This window comes from Mytilus galloprovincialis, chromosome 14 (assembly GCF_965363235.1).
Source record: "Mytilus galloprovincialis chromosome 14, xbMytGall1.hap1.1, whole genome shotgun sequence".
NCBI lineage: Eukaryota > Metazoa > Mollusca > Bivalvia > Mytilida > Mytilidae > Mytilus > Mytilus galloprovincialis.
Genome location: NC_134851.1, coordinates 2978853 through 2992237, shown reverse-complemented (window position 1 = coordinate 2992237; position 13385 = coordinate 2978853).

Below are 13385 nucleotides of genomic sequence, written 5' to 3'. Positions count from 1 at the left end.
TCTGCATGTTGAGCTATATTTACGAATAATGTCTTTATACCGATGATAAAATTTAGTAAATGTTTTGACTAGTTTGTGATATCGAAAACCCTGGTGTAATAATTTTTCAGTAATACATAAATTTCTCTCGTTAAAATCTAAAACATTGTTACATACACGAGCGAATCGTACAAGTTGAGATATATAAACACCGTAAGATGGTGACAAGGGAACGTCACCATCTAAAAACGGATAATTAACGATAGGAAATGAAAAATCATCCCTTTTATCATAAATTTTAGTATTCAGCTTTCCATTAGTGATATAGATATCAAGATCGAGAAAAGGGCAGTGGTCATTGTTAGTATTAGCTTTATTTAAAGTAAGTTCAACAGGATAAATTTCATTAATATACATACTGAAGTCGTCATTATTGAGAGCCAAAATATCATCCAAATATCTAAAAGTATTATTAAATTTGTTTATCAGATGTTGTTTCGATGGGTCTTTGCTTATTTTTGTCATAAATTGTAACTCATAACAATACAAAAACAGGTCCGCAATAAGTGGTGCACAGTTAGTCCCCATTGGAATTCCGATAATCTGACGATATACGGAATCCCCAAAGCGAACAAAAATGTTATCTAGTAAAAATTCAAGGGCATATATAGTATCAAAGCATGTCCAATTAACATAGTTTTTTTGTTTATTGCTACTAAAAAATGACCTAAAAGAGTTTGAACATATATATTCACATTCTGATTTTTTGAATGCCCATTTAATTAGGTGTGTGAATTTTTTCTTAATGAGAATGTGAGGCAATGTGGTATACAGGGTAGAAAAATCAAAACTTTGAACAGATTCAAAATCACCAATATAAGCATGCAATTTATCAAGTACTTCCAACGAGTTCTTGACACTCCAAAAGTAATTTATTCCACTATTTTCGAAGGCCTTATTTGAACAATTTATTATCAGGTTTTTAATTGTACCAAGTGTGCTGGTAAGAAGAATAGACAATTTAGTAGTTGAACAATGGCTTGAAGACGAAATAAATCTATATTTGTAAGGGGTTTTGTGTAGCTTCGGAAGCCAATACATAGTTGGGACTTTCATTGTATTTGGCTCTGCTTGTAAAGCGGTGCCTAAAAGTTTATGTTTGTTACAGATTTCGTTTTCTGAAAATGGAGTCAGTTGGAATGTTGGTGAATTGGTGATTTCCTTTTTCAGAACCTCAATGTAAAATTTACGTCAAACAATAATAATATTATTAGCAGCTTTATCTGCCGGGACAAAAACAAATTCCTTGGCTAGTTCTTTTAGTTTATGTTTGATACGAGAAATAGGTTTATTGTTGTAAGGGTTTATAGTAAAATGTTCTTTAAAATGTTGAATACGTATATCAACTATCTTCATTACTGAATTAAAAAAAGAGTCCAAAGATTTTTTGTCAGCTTTTTCCCGTTTTATCCATTTCATACAGTAAGTATGGAGTGAGTCGTGGATGATATTACGACACTCATTCCAATTAATAATTGACGGGGGACGATATTTATGACAATTTATGTCAGCACAAAAAGTGCTGACTACAGGGCTTGTGATACCCTCGGGGAAATAAATCTCTACCAGCAGTTGCATCGACCCAGTGGTTGTAAATAAACTCCTCATAGATACCAGGACTAAATTTAGTATACGCCAGACGCGCGTTTCGTCTACAAAAGACTCATCAGTGACGCTTGAATCCAAAAAAGTTAAAAAGTAAGTATATGGCTGAACTCTGAAGAAAAGACACAATTCTTTTATCATGTTGTATTACTCAAAGATCTATCAGGGATACTTATAGCATATCGATGAGTATATGATGAATATATGATTTAATAGTGGTATCAATGTTGATTAAAGACATACACCCAACATCATTAGACAAACAATCACATAACATGAAGGTCAACATACGTGTATTTTATCGTAACCGAATTATCTGTTCGATTAGCTGTATAACTCAATGATTAATCAGTGATAGTTGTATCAAATTGTAAAATGATAACACGATTGAATAGGGTTATCAATGTTGATCATAGGCATACACCCAACATCGTAAAATGATAACACGATTGAATAGGGTTATCAATGTTGATCATAGACATCCACCCAACATCACATGAAACACAAACACCTCGCGTGAAGGTCAATATATGTTTATTGTATTGTTAACTGATTTCCTGCTGTATAACATCAAAGATCATTAGGGATCTGAGTCAGGTATACTTATAGAAAAGTGTTGATTTATTACATGATTGAATAGGGTTATCAATTATGATTTTAGACATCATCCCAACATCCGTTTATAGTTTGAACCGATTTATCTGTACAGTAAGTATATAGTTAAAGTCTGGATAGAAGAGAAGAAATGAATTATGGATTGAATATTTAGCAAATAAAAGTGGTCTGGAAGAGGGGCTTTATTTCTGTGTTCTTTAATTTCTTATGGCATTGTTCTCCATTCTATATTTTTCGTCCATAAATTTGTTTTCAGAATATTTCCGCACCCAGTTATATTCTTCAGTTGTCAGCTCATTGTTCTTCCTCGTGGAAACCACAGAACCTCATACCGTGTTGAACGACTAGCAGTTATGTCCAGTGCTAAGAAAACAAAAATTTCAAAACCACGAAGAGGTTTTATATTGATACAGGTATAAATGATAGGTTGTCAGTCAGAATTAGAATTTTACCAGATTAATCACGTCGTTCCCCCAAGGCATATATCACTTGAAAGTTTTCGATTGAATATAAGGTATCTAATTATTTTCTCTCACCGCTTAATTATGAAAGCAATATCAAATACAATCTTTCTTATTTCAAACATCTTTTGACAATTAGAGTCTTAAAAAGCGTAATGTGTGAGAATTGAACACAATTGTATGGCAGCCATCTTGAAAATAGGCGCCATATTGAAATTTCGAAGTGGGTCTACAGCTTGTATTTTTTGGAACACCCAGAACTACTATTATGCGAAATGGTGTGCTGTTATCACAAAGCCCATAATTTTGCCACAGATCTGCGGGACTGTATATACCAAAGAGATGCGTATCGTCATTTTATGGTTGAGATGTGTTTTGTTTTAAAAAGAGTCGCAATTGCGACCATCTTCAGTTTAAGGTTTAAGACTGTTTATAATATTTGCAATGTTTGAATCCAATTGACTTGAAAGTCACTTGATTCTATAACTTCACAAATGCATGTTACAATTATTGTAACAGTATAGCAATAAAATTGAGAATGGAAATGGGGAATGTGTCAAAGAGACAACATCCCGACCATAGAAAAAACAACAGCAGAAGGTCACCAACAGGTCTTCAATGTAGCGAGAAATTCCCGCACCCGGATGCGTACTTCAGCTGACCCCTAAACAAATATCTACTAGTTCAATGATAATGAACGCCATACTAATATCCAAATTGTACTCAAGAAACTAAAATTAAAATAATACAAGACTAACAAAGGCCAGAGGCTCCTGACTTGGGACAGGCGCAAAAATGCGGCGGGGTCAAACATGTTTATGAGATCTCAACCCTCCCCTTATACCTCTAGCCAATGTAGAAAGGTAACATTGTTTCAAATAAACGGCAATTATATTTGGATGCTAAGATGTTTATATTAACGTAACCAGTGTTCAATATTTACTTGTAAGAGAACTAAACAATGATTAACACTGCCGATAGTTGTTATAACTAGGTAAACTTAATAATCTTATCTGTCAAAAAACAGGAATTTGATTTTGAGATATCCAATATATTTGTATCTTGTTTACACAACTTTAAGAAACATTTAACTTATTTTTATCATTTTTGTTTATATTTAGTTCAAACTACATCAATTATAAAATAACAAAAAATATATGTGTCAATACTTTACTGAAAAAAGTAAAATCACAAAAATACTGAACTTAGAGGAAAATCAATTCGGAAAGTCCATAATCACATGGCAAAATCAAATAACAAAACGCATCAAAAACGAATGAACAAGAAACACAATAGAGAAATATAATGATGATGTATGACAATTGATGGAATGGATAGTCTTTTTACAACTCTCACTTCTTACGTTGCCTTGTTGGTGCATCCTCCTCTTTTCAAAATCCTAGGTCCGCATTTTCAAGTAAACGCTCTTATCGGTCGGATGAAAAAAAAAACTGGAATTGCAATTTGAAAATAAAAATGAGGCTAGTCCATAGTAAAAAGTAAAATCACAAAAATACTGAACTCCGAGGATAATTCAAAACGGAAAGCCCTAATCAGAATCAAAAGGCAAATCCAAAAGCTCAAACACATCAAACGAATGGACAACAACTGTCATATTGCCATCCACAAAGTCAAAGCAAAACCGGACTGAAATCGGTTGCTTAGGAATGGTAAACAATATGTGTGTGTGTTGCATATTGCGGTTGTTCGTATCATTTAATGAAAAGCGAAACAAATAAATGAATAGTCAGATAACATTTGCTTTTTTATGTTTGAGCAAAAATATGTCATGTCAAATCAACATTCTCTCTCCTCACTGTGCTATATCTATATACATTTTGAACCGCAATTCAAATATCTTTTCTCTTACATTGTATACGCTCAGTTTTCTCTTACATTGTATACGCTCAGTTTTCTCTTACATTGTATACACTCAGTTCTCTTACATTGTATACGCTCAGTTCTCTTACATTGTATACGCTCAGTTCTCTTACATTGTATACGCTCAGTTTTCTCTTACATTGTATACGCTCAGTTTTCTCTTACATTGTATACGCTCAGTTTTCTCTTACATTGTATACGCTCAGTTCTCTTACATTGTATACGCTCAGTTTTCTCTTACATTGTATACGCTCAGTTTTCTCTTACATTGTATACGCTCAGTTCTCTTACATTGTATACGCTCAGTTTTCTCTTACATTGTATACGCTCAGTTTTCTCTTACATTGTATACGCTCAGTTTTCTCTGGTCTCTGGAAATTAGATTATGTAGATAATCAAAAAAAAAAAAAAAAAAAAAAAAAGTAATTATCATTTTTACGCGTCCGAATTGCTTGTTTTTGGGATTTAGCTTCATCAGGAATGCCAAAACCTAAATTTGAAAGCCAATAATTATATAAGACCTAGTATATGAACAATACTATATTATGGGTAAATCAATGAAACCAGTGTTCGTCATAAGTAAATACTAGTTCCTTTTAATCCGTCCCTCATAATTCTTTTTAGAATGGCATCAATAATTTTAAAAAGGTTTATTTTTATAATGTGAAATGTGTTTACTGTATTATTGATGGTGAGACTTTAATAAATTATTGTATTGTATTGTGTGGAGTAGTTGTACTGAGCAGTGAGGGTTTGAAAAGGATATTAAAATTACAAAAGAGGGCTGCTAGATTAATACTAGAAACAGACCCATTCGCTCCATCTGCACCTTTATTCAAACACTTAAACTGGATAACAGTTGAACAGAGAATAAAATATCATAAGTTAGTGATGACATTTAAGTGCATTAAAAATGATGCCCCATCATATCTTACTAACAAGTTTCATTATGTTTCAGACAGAAATCCATACCCATTGAGAAATGCTGTTCAAGGAAACCTCATTCTCCCTAAACCAAAAACAGAATTGTTCAAAAAATCTTTTATGTATTCTGGACCATTCTTGTGGAATAATTTGCCAATACCGTTAAAAAATATTACAAATGTTAATTCTTTCAAATACAAAATAACAGATCATTTATTGAAATCAACCTAGCTGTATCAATAATATTGAAAACTGTCATCATGTTTATTTTTGCATCACATTTTATCAAGTTGTATTGAACATTATTATCATACTTGACTTTTTATACTACTGTATGCAATGTATATGTTTGCATTTTGTTTGATTTCTCATGATGAGGGCCTCAGGGAAGATTAGTTATATAGCTAACTGTGTAACCCTCTTAAAATAAAGTATTGTTGTTGTTGTTTATTGTATTGTATTGTATTGTATTGTAAGTAATATTTTTTTGAACAAACATACTTGGAAACTTTTCCCTTTTCCCCACAAACCTATAAATTGTACCAATTAACGAATTCTCGAATGTTATGACTCTTAATAACATTAATTTAAACATAAATAACACAAGCATCACAAATGTTGATCAAACGTATTCAGCTAACAACCTTCTGTCTTTAAGTACGATAAATCTAAAACATTAAGCAATTTATAGCTAAAATTATCCCATCTAACAACTGAGTTTATCATTATCGCGGAGTTAAACTTAAATGAACTTTTAACTTTTTCTTTTTCTAATATTCAAGGTCATAATTTATGTTTTCTAATATTCAAGGTCATAATTTATGTTTTCTAATATTCAAGGTCATAATTTATGTTTTCTAATATTCAAGGTTATAATTTCGGTTAAATTTTTCAAAAACACTTTTTGGTTAATTTCTGTTGTAAGAACCTGGAACAAATATTTAAAGTTATATAGATTCTTCAGGATCATTACAACATAGAACTTATGTATTCTATGTTAAAAATATGAAGACTTGTTCCCACTGTCCATCAGGAGATGTGATATGATTGCTAATCAGACTCCACTGTCCATCAGGAGATGTGATATGATTGCTAATCAGACTCCACTGTCCATCAGGAGATGTGATATGATTGCTAATCAGACTCCACTGTCCACCAGGAGATGTGATATGATTGCTAATCAGACTCCACTGTCCACCAGGAGATGTGATATGATTGCTAATCAGACTCCACTGTCCATCAGGAGATGTGATATGATTGCTAATCAGACCCCAATGTTCATCAGGAGATGTGATATGATTGCTGATAAGACTCCACTGTCCATCAGGAGATGTAATATGATTGCTAATCAGACTCCACTGTCCATCAGGAGATGTAATATGATTGCTAATCAGACCCCACTGTCTATCAGGAGATGTGATATGATTGCTTGTTCCCACTGTCCACCAGGAGATGTGATATGATTGCTAATCAGACTCCACTGTCCATCAGGAGATGTGATATGATTGCTTGTTCCCACTGTCCACCAGGAGATGTGATATGATTGCTAATCAGACTCCACTGTCCACCAGGAGATGTGATATGATTGCTAATCAGACTCCACTTTCCACCAGGAGATGTGATATGATTGCTAATTAGACTTTAGTACTTGTTCCCACTGTCTATCAGGAGATGTGATAAGATTGCTAATCAGACTCCACTGTCCATCAGGAGATGTGATATGATGTACATCAGGAGATGTTCCCACTGTCCATCAGGAGATGTTCCCACTGTCCATCAGGAGATGTGATATGATGTCCATCAGGAGATGTTCCCACTGTCCATCAGGAGATTTGATATGATTGCTAATCAGACTCCACTGTCCATCAGGAGATGTGATATGATTGCTGATCAGACTCCACTGTCCATCAGGAGATGTGATATGATTGCTAATCAGACTCTAGTACTTGTTCCCACTGTCCATCAGGAGATGTGATATGATTGCTAATCAGACTCTAGTACTTGTTCCCACTGTCCATCAGGAGATGTGATAGGATTGCTAATCAGACTCCACTGTCCATCAGGAAATGTGATATGATGTCCATCAGGAGATGTTCCCACTGTCCCCCAGGAGATGTGATATAATTGCTAATCAGACTCCACTGTCCATCAGGAGATGTGATATGATTGCTAATCAGACTCCACTGTCCATCAGGAGATGTGATATGATTGCTAATCAGACTCTAGTACTTGTTCCCACTGTCCATCAGGAGATGTGATAGGATTGCTAATCAGACTCCACTGTCCATCAGGAAATGTGATATGATGTCCATCAGGAGATGTTCCCACTGTCCACCAGGAGATGTGATATAATTGCTAATCAGACTCCACTGTCCATCAGGAGATGTGATATGATTGCTAATCAGACTCCACTGTCCATCAGGAGATGTGATATGGTTGCTAATCAGACTCTAGTCTATGGTATGATTGCAAATGAGATAATTTTCCACAAGGTAAAACATAATATAGAGACCTCTACCCACTATAGACCATATGACGAGTATACAAACTCATATTATTTAAGGAATGACTGTAATATGTTTTCTGTCTATGAAGAAATAACATAAAAGAATTGGTGCACACTGAATACTGCGCGTAGTGGGTTATTTAACAGTGTGAACCACATTTTTTATGTTATTTCGAATAGACAGAAAAAATATTACAGTCATTTCTAATAACTGTCAATTAGCTTCTGGTTGCATGTTATAAAATCTGATAAAAATTGTTTACTTAAAGATATATATTGTTCAAACCTGCAATTAACCAATAGATTTGCTAAAAAGATTGAACAGTTACTTGCTACATTGAATTTTTCACATGTTTGGAAAAATCACGATACTATTTCAAAAAGGCGTTTATCATATTCAATTCATAACAAACTTAATGATAGATATCTTAAATATTGGAAAGAAAATATATTTTGTGATAATACATCAGTACACGGTAATAAGCAGAATATATAGACAGCTTAAAGAAAAATATAAATTGGAAATCTATTTATTGTTAAATAAAGACAGAAAAGTAATAGGGCTTTTTTAAATATGACTAATGAAGCAAGATTTAATTTTTTGTATACGTGTGGTGAGACTGATATAATTAGAATTGTTGTTAAATTTATAAGCGACATGTACATTTCTAGAAATGCTTTATTAAGTACTAAATAACTTTGTGGTACCACCTCCTCATATATATATATATATATATTATACAATTTTTATGAATTTGGTATGATATATATGTCTGTATATTTGTCATGTTTGTGTATAACCAATGTGTATTGTCATGGTATCAATTCTGTAATTTTGGATTTCAAACCAATAAAAATTACTTACTTACTTACTTATAATATTTAATTCTAATTCCATTTTAAACCGTAGAAAACCATGAAAAAACGTTGATGACGTCACGGTCACATGACTAAATTATGTCTATGGGCTGATAACAAAATAACATCAGCCAATCAGAAGGCCGTTACATCCAAAATTAAATTATAAAGACATGAAATGTAAAAATAGACGGTCTCATTGCTGTGTTCTTTGAATATTGTTGAAATTTTCTCCTTTAGTCTTTTTTTTTATTCAGTCTATCATTCAACATCTTTATATTCCAGCACCTAATTAGTATCCATGTTTTCCATTTTTTTTTTTTTTTAATTATTTTGCCATTTGACAAACTTAAGGACTAATCGTTTTGAATTTTCCTTGGAGTTCGGTATTTCGTTATTTTTCTTTTTCCTTTACACTGTTGGCCCATTGGAATATTATTTCCACTGGAAAACATATTACAGTAAATGTTCCTAACGGAATGGTTTAAGCCATTTGAATGCCTTAAAAAAAATTGCCCATTGATCCCAATTTTTCTTTTTAGAAATCTTTTACATATATATTTATAAGCCATCTTAAAAGTCTTATAAAATCTTTGTTATTTTTTAATAGTTTCTAAATTTCAATGGCTAATATCTCGAAAACAAGCACATTGACCTATATCTATTCTTTTTCTCTTTTGCTTCTCTTATTAATCCCCTATTAATATATACTAGTGTTATGAAAAGCTTTTTTATTTTGAAACTGAGTAGCGAACCTCCGTAACTAAGCTATAAATTTAAAGCGCATAAAAAATTCACACAAGTCTATTTCTATTTTCATACCTATTTTGATTTATGAAACTTATGTTAACCATCTATGAAAAGGTAATGCCAGATAGCACCAGACATGACTTTTTACAAACAAAATAATGTGGTCAAAATATATTTTACCCTTTCAGTATCAAATTATTTTGAAAGATAACAATCGCACGCACTGGTCTGTAATATTGAAATTTCTATGGTATCTTTAGTTCCGATAAATGTATCATGGCCAATAAAATATTCATGAAATACTATACACGACTGGTGAATATAATAACTTTTTATACGTCCTCCGGCACTTATTTTTCCATGAACCCTCGGAACATGACAACTAAAATACTTATATCGTGAAATAACTGATAAATGACTATTTAATTATGCATGAACAGTGGTACAGAACTGTATTAACATGGTATATTGTTTTATATTTTGGATAATTTAATAAAGTATAAAGGACTAAGGTCATTTAGTTTAGTTTAGTCTGGCTATGTATATATGTTAAATTGAACTTTTAATTTTCAAATGAATATATTGTAAAAAAAAAAAAAAAAAAAGGGAAAAACTATCAGAGGAACTTCCAAACACATCATTAAAAAATAATCTGACACTCCCGCTAGACCACACGACCACCTGGGCTCTCAGTGGGCTCTCCGACGGCTGCAGTGCAGGCGATTTGGTGTCACGATATCACAGTAGCATGGGTTCGAATCCCGGCGAGGGAAGAACCAAAAATTTGCGAAAGCAAATTTACAGATCTAACATTGTTGGGTTGATGTTTAGACGAGTTGTATATACATTATGTACACAGCCATGTATCACCATCATTGGTGGCGATCCGATGGATACATCTGTTGTAGGGTTGTCACTGACTCAGACGTACTTATATATATATATATATACAACTCGTCTAAACATCAACCCAACAATGTTAGATCTGTAAATTTGCTTTCGCAAATTTTTGGTTCTTCCCTCGCCGGGATTCGAACCCATGCTACTGTGATATCGTGACACCAAATCGCCTGCATTGCAGCCGTCCCGCTAGAAGGATACATCTGTTGTAGGGTTGTCACTGACTCAGACGTACTTATAAATATAATTATTTTCTGTGACTGTATCTTACATTCATTTGTAGGATCCTTTACTATAGATAATTTAGCTGATCTGTAACAATAACATCTTCATGCCTTATATATCATGTACTGCAGTACGCCGCTAGATTAAAACTGACGTGGAAAGGTAACACACGGCCAGCGAAAGCTCTTATTTTGAGAGCTCAGGTGGTCGTGTGGTCTAGCGGGACGGCTGCAGTGCAGGCGATTTGGTGTCACGATATCACAGTAGCATGGGTTCGAATCCCGGCGAGGGAAGAACCAAAAATTTGCGAAAGCAAATTTACAGATCTAACATTGTTGGGTTGATGTTTAGACGAGTTGTATATACATTATGTACACAGCCATGTATCACCATCATTGATGGCGATCCGATGGATACATCTGTTGTAGGGTTTTCACTGACTCAGACGTACTTATATATATATATATATAAAGACTTACTAGGTACGCCTCGTGAGATGAGTGTTGGTTACTTCTCAAAGACCCTTACGCTTGCTTGGCTGAAGATTTTTATTTATACGAGTTCGTAGTCCATGTAGAGCAAAGCAAAGCTTCCTCGTTATGTATTCTACATCGTGTTAGCTGTGCTCATTTCAAGTTAACATGTAAGGTCACAATCGAAGAACAGTGGAACAGAGTGTGTGTGCAACAAGGGGAACATAACCGTTGTCACCATAAATCTATTATAAGACCTTGGTCTCAGAATTAGTAACTTGAAAATACTTTCAACTTGATTATTTACATAATTAGTTAAAAATTGTAATAACTACAAGGCATTTATTCAATACTTTACTTCGAACTTATAACAGTAGGAAGAAAAACGGTTGTCTCGCTTAGAATACTGTTGTAAATATGCGAATGAATATGACGTTATTCGTGGTTTTACTGAGAGAGTTGCCTGCTTCACGGACCCTTCAAGGGCTATATAGCTAGTCAAGGTCGTTAAAAACTTCCATTTGTTGTAGCTGCATGCTCATACACTGGCCTGGTTATTTACGGTTGTTGTAGCTGCATGCTCATACACTGACCTGGTTATTTACGGTTGTTGTAGCTGCATGCTAATACACTGACCTGGTTATTTACAGTTGTTGTAGCTGCATGCTCATACACTGACCTGGTTATTTACGGTTGTTGTAGCTGCATGCTCATACACTGGCCTGGTTATTTACGGTTGTTGTAGCTGCATGCTCATACACTGACCTGGTTATTTACGGTTTTAACCCGAGAAAGAAGCATATGGTAACCTCTTTTATTGTTTTACTGACACGGATTTGTCATAACATGAGCAACACGATAGGTACCACATGTGGAGCAGGATCTGCTTACCCTTCCAGAGCACCTGAGATCACCCCTAGTTTTTGTTGGGTTTTGTGTTGCTTATTCTTTAGTTTTCTATGTTGTGTCATGTGTATAATTGTTTGTTTGTCTTTTTAATTTTAAGCCATGGCTTTGTCACTTTGTTTTTGATTTATGAGTTGAATGTCCCTCTGGTATCTTTCGTCCTTCTTTTTAAAAGCGCGTTTTTTCGTCCAACCTTACCACGAAAACAAGTAATTCGATTATGATAAATAATAAAATAATAAAAATTTACCGAACTCCAAACAAAATTCAAATCAGAAAGTTAATTCCGCTGATAGCTAATTGACTTTTTTTTTTTTTTTTTTTATCAAATTAGCTATTGTCTGATTTGACAACTGTTTTCTATGGTTTGATGTGTTTAAGCTTGTGATTTTCCATTGGTAAAGGACTTTCTGATTTGAATTTTCTTTGGAGTTCGGTAAATTTTTATTATTTTATTATTTATCATAATCGAATTACTTGTTTTCATTGTAAAGGTTGGACGACAGGAGGATGAACCTGGATTTTGATATAACTTGAAGGGGCGTTCTTGTCCTTAATTGTAGTTATATTGCTGATCACAGCTAAGAGAATTTCATTTGACTAAGTTATGCAATAAAAAAAACTTGGGTTTTTCTATCGATGGGGATCAAATGTTCTATACGATTCTTGGATCCACAACTTGCCTAGTGTATAGGACCGTTAGTGATTATGATACCAAACATTTTAAAATAAAGTTCAAAGGAATATCTTTCAAAAAGGTAAGGGCAATAAACTCTCGTGTAAGTCTCGTGTAAGTTTATTTCGGTGATATCGACGATACGATCCATTGGCGGATCCAGGGGAGGGTTCCGGGGGTTGGAACACCCCACGATCCATTGGCGGATCCAGGGAGAGGGTTTCGGGGGTTGAAACCCCCCTCGATCCATTGGCAGAGCCAGGGGGGGGTTCCGGGGTTGGAAACCCCACGATCCATTGGCGGATTCAGGGGGAGGGTTCCGGTGGTTGGAACCACCCACGATCCATTGGCGGATCAAGGGGGTGGGTTCTGGAGGTTTGAACCCCCTTTTTTATGAAGGATGAATTGCATTTGAATGGGTACATATAATTGGAACTCCCCCCCCCTTTGTCCTGGGTTGGGACACCCCCCCCCCCCCTTGTTAAAATGGCTGGATCCGCCCCTGCGAGTAACTGCATCTTCCTATTAAGAATCAAATGTTGACGTTCAAATTACCTTCAAAAGAA